Below are 5,027 nucleotides of genomic sequence, written 5' to 3'. Positions count from 1 at the left end.
CATATTCTCAACTAGCTGCTCGTGAATAACTTAAATTTTTAATGTCATTTTGTGTTAAATTATAAGTACGGTATGTTAGAGAGGAGATTAGTGTTTAACGTCCCGTCGACAACGAGGTCATTAGAGACGGAGCGCAAGCTCGGGTGAGGGAAGGATGGGGAATGAAATCGGCCGTGCCCTTTCAAAGGAACCATCCCGGCATTTGCCTGAAGCGATTTAGGGAAATCACGGAAAACCTAAATCAGGATGGCCGGAGACGGGATTGAACCGTCGTCCTCCCGAATGCGAGTCCAGTGTGCTAACCACTGCGCCACTACGGTATGTTACTTTGAAGAGGAAATCATGAATACGACGAACTTACTACGTGAGTTACCTATGTGACATAATAAAGAGGTTGGTAACATTTCAGGTATGTCATTTATTGTAATAAATGTTAGCTTACATGCCTTAAGGACAGTCTTATCTGTGATAAAGTGTTACCTGATATTTGTAGTACCTTGGTATTAGTTTACATCTTGAGTTATTGCGATACAGAGCAGTGTTTTCTAGTGGTGCCTTATTGGAACCATTTTCAATAGTCAAACGACTGTACCGAGGAGCGATTAGAGGACCTGCTAGACAGCTGCGTTATGTGGGTTACATTTGAATCAGACGAAATGCAATTCATGTCGATCGGATACTTTTGAGCATGACTGTACATTCAAAATGTCAGTGGTTGCAAAAGTATAGCATTTTATGCTTTCATCGTACGCGTGGTGAAGTTAAGTGAGAATTTCTGAATAGTAGCTTTTCTGTTCAACAATGAAACTGCATCATCTGTGTTATTGGATTGTCATTCAGAGTGTGTTGGTGACCATCCGAAAACTATTAAAATTATCAGTGATGAGGATAGCTTAGAGTACACCCATTTACACGAAGCGATATTCAGAATTATGGTGTGTGCCAGTTCAGCAATTTAGTGGGCAGTGAATGACCGTGTTGCTTTTGGAAGAAGTTTATGGACTTTTTGGCAATCATAGCTGGCTAATGAGAACACTTCTGAGGCTGTATTCACCAAAAAATGTTAGATATGTGTTGTGAAGTTGTATGGAGTGTTACGGTGCATCACCTCTACCTGATGTATGTTTTGTGAAGCTGTACTGAGCATCTATGGAGCGTCACCACTACTAAATGTAGGCAAAGAAATGTGTGCATACTTACGTATGTTTATCTTCTGCACTATATTATCCAAGATTAAAATAGAAAATAAATTACGTTGAGAAATAAACTTCTTTGTATTTTTACTAGTAATGATGCAGTGCCATTGTAGCTCAGTCAGTAGTGTGTGTTCTCGCACAAAGAAAAAACGAAAATGAGTGTGCTGTTATTGCCAACTGACTTAGCTGTAAATAAGGGCTATGCATTTTTACATTCACGGCCACTACCTAGGAAAATACGTGGTAGGGTTCATTCTGTAAATGAAAAGGTCAAGAGAGAGTTCTATATTTGACAGTTTTATTCACTGGATGTATGTACAATACTTCTTTTATGCAGAAAGAGAGCGTAGTACAAAGCTTTAAGTATGTGACTTGAAAATAAATCTCCCGTTGTACAATATTACAGATTCTTTATACTGTATTTGTCTTCTTTGATCATATGACTATGTATCCCATGATAATCTTTCTTAATAACGCAGTTGTCTTCTTTCATAATATTGGAGAGATAATCCTTTCATTGATACAACACTACAGATATTTTATAATGTATTGGAAACATATTCGAAGAGAGATTAAAATATGCTCATCACAAATATTCTCCAAATACTGATCCATATTGAGAAGGCAGTTTCACTGCAACTGTACATTTAAATTTACCTGGCAAAGATACATATTGATTTTCCAACTGCCACATACGCAGCTGGAATAGCAGAAGCGTGGTAGGCTGACAGCGCGAAACTACGAATACTGCCACTGGCTCTATGACATCCCAACCCAGCTTAGAATATCTATGTACAATTCTGAAGACTGTTCCCTTCTTAAGGTACTAGGAGAGGTTCTATGACATCAGGATCCAAGTTCTGGAATACCGGCACTGTACAGGAAAATGTGCTATAGTGGTTCATCTTACAACATAATCAAAGAACAGTAAAGATATATCCACCTTACATAGTTTCTCCATAGTGATAACATATTGCAGGGTGCAAATCCCACAGATTCACCATAGTTGAAAGCTTAAAGTTTCCTGTCAGAGTTGCATCTCCTTTGATGTGAGCAAATAAATAAGAGCCTGACATATGCATTCCACTCCAACTCGCTCCAGATCCTTACTGCTAGGCCTTTTACGGCAGTTAATGCTCCTGATGAAAATGTATGGCATTTCTGGTCCTATTGCTGTGCAATATATTTAGTTACATTCGGCTCAACTACCAGCTCCACGACAGGTCTTCCCACATGTTTGCCGACAACTCCATCAGCTAAAAACATTCTGCATCTAAAACAAATACGCTGTAAGTGGCTGTACAGTGCATGGTGGCGGATACGTAGCACTAGTATTATCATTTACCTTTCTATCTCAATCTCACACGCTAAAAGAGTACCTATCCTAATTCACCTCTATGTTTCTGAGAGAAATACGTTATATTTCTATAGATCTATTTTTTCCGACGCATATTCGAATGGAGTACGCCAACGTGTAAAATTCTAACAGCATCCACAGTCGCCTTTGCTTCATGGGTCAGTCACATAACATGAACAGATGTGAGCTTACAGGATTGATAGAGAGTAACTGTAGTGCTGAGCTGTCGAATCGATGTTGCAGTTCACCAGTGCATATCGTTTAACCACAAAAAAGACCTATGCATGTTAATACTGGGATAGCAGCTGACGATGACCCCAAAGTTATAGTGGAAACTGAGAACACATAATGAATTACAAACGTGAGCCTCATTCAAATAGTGAGGTAGAAGGTGTGTAACAAACTGATATATATATATATATATATATATATATATATATATATATATATATATATATATATATATATATATATTGAGGGGTATCTGATGGCAGGATGACACATTCTGTCTACATCTACATCTGCGTGGATACTCTGCAAATTACATTTAAGTGCCTGAGAGGGGTTTCATTGAACTACCTTCACAATTCTCTATTATCCCAATCTCGTATATCAAGCGGAAAGAACGAACACCTACATCTTTCCGTTCGAACTCTGATTTCCGTTATTTTATCGTGGTGATCGTTTCTCCCTATGTAGGTCGGTGTCAACAATGTATTTTCGCATTTGGTGGAGGAATTTGGTGATTGGAATTTCGTGAGAAGATTCCGTCGCAACGAAAAAGTCTTTCTTTAAATGATGTCCAGTCCATATCCTGTATCATTTCAGTGACACTCTCTCCCATATTCTGCGAGAATACAAAACGCACTGCCCTTCTTTGAACTGTTTCGATGCACTCCTCAGTCCTAATGATAAGGATCCCACACAGCGCAGCAGTATTCTAAAAGAGGACGGATAAGCGTAGTGCAGGCAGTCAGTCTCCTTAGAATTATCTGCTACATTTTCTAAGTGTCCTGCCAATAAAACGCAGTCTTTGGTTAGCCTTCCGCACAACATTTTCTATGTGTTGCTTCCAATGTAAGTTGTTCTTAATTGTAATTCCAAGATATTTAGTTGGATTTACGGCCTTAAGATTTTACCGATTTGTTGTGTAACCGAAGTTTAATGAATTCCTTTTAGCACTCATGTGGATGACCTCACGCTTTTCGTTATTTAGGGTCAACTGCTAATTTTCGCACCATTCAGATACCTTTCCTAAATTGTTTTGCAATTTGTTTTGATGTTCTGATGACTTTATTAGTCGATAAACGAGAGCAGCATCTGCAAACAACCTACGATGGCTGCTCAGGTTGTCTCCCAAATGGTTTATATAGTTAAGGAACAGGGAAAACCCTATAGTACTATCTTGGGGAACGCCAGAGATCACTGCTGCTTTACTCGATGGCTTTCCGCCAATTACTGCGAACTGTGATCTCTGACAGGAAGTCACAAATCCATGCACGTAACTGAGACTATATTCTATAAGCACACAATTCCACTACAAGCCGCTTCTGTCATACAGTGTCAAAAGCCTTCCGGAAATCCATAAATACGGAATCGATGTGAAATCCCTTGTCAAGAATACTCAACACTTCATGCGAATAAGGCGCTAGTTGTGTTTCACAAGAACCCATGTTGACTGTGTGTCAATAGACCGTTTTCTTCGAGGTAATTCATGATGTTAAAACACAATATATAATCCAGAATCCTGCTGCATATCTACGTTAATGATATGGGCCTGTAATTAAGTGGATTACTCCTACTACCTTTCTTGAATACAGGTGTGATCAGTGCAACTTTCCAGTCATTGTATACTTACATGAATATGGTGTGTGTTCTTTCGGACGGACCATTGATGACCTTCAGCCGTCTAGAACGAAATTAGAATTATATTTATACCTTCAGTGGCTAACGGGTGTTGATATATGTATCAACGGGGAGAGGTTAAATTGTGTGCCCCGACCGGGACTCGAACCCGGGATCTCCTACTTACCAGGCAGACGCTCTATCCATATGAGCCACCGAGGGCACAGAAGATATCGCGACTGCAGGGAGTATCTCGCGCACGTCTCCCGTGAAACCCACATTCTCATCTTGTATGTCGACACACTACATTCGTAGTGTCCCACATCAACACACTCGTTACTCGTGGAAGACATTCATACCACGTCCCGTAAGAGTTCGGGGAATATGTGTGCATCCTCACAAAAGAAGAAGGTCATGGCCGATGTTGCCAAAACTATATACTTACATGAACATGGTGTCTGTTCTTTCGAACGTGTGTGTGATGTTGCCACATCTAATGCCACCATCCTGAATAAATTTGGCAACAATGCAGACTGTGCTCATATCACTTTTGTTTCCCTTCTTGCATTTCATAAGAGAAATTATGATCGAGTGTGCTGGAAATGGCTACTAGTCATCTCAGATCCTCT

The 5,027-nt window shown here is 39.7% G+C and overlaps 1 non-coding gene across 1 annotated transcript; it reads right to left on the bottom strand.

Annotated features, from left to right (window-relative positions):
* Positions 1–4,546: 4,546 nt before the first annotated feature.
* On the bottom strand, positions 4,547–4,621 carry Trnat-ggu (transfer RNA threonine (anticodon GGU)). The gene has a single exon. It is a non-coding gene; the product is annotated as a tRNA-Thr (tRNA).
* Between the last annotated feature and the right edge of the window lie 406 nt (positions 4,622–5,027).

The sequence above is a fragment of the Schistocerca cancellata genome, chromosome 1, assembly GCF_023864275.1.
Source record: "Schistocerca cancellata isolate TAMUIC-IGC-003103 chromosome 1, iqSchCanc2.1, whole genome shotgun sequence".
NCBI classification, from domain to species: Eukaryota; Metazoa; Arthropoda; class Insecta; order Orthoptera; family Acrididae; genus Schistocerca; species Schistocerca cancellata.
Note: the sequence above shows the minus strand (reverse complement) of the source record. Positions and strands in the feature narration are given on the sequence as shown.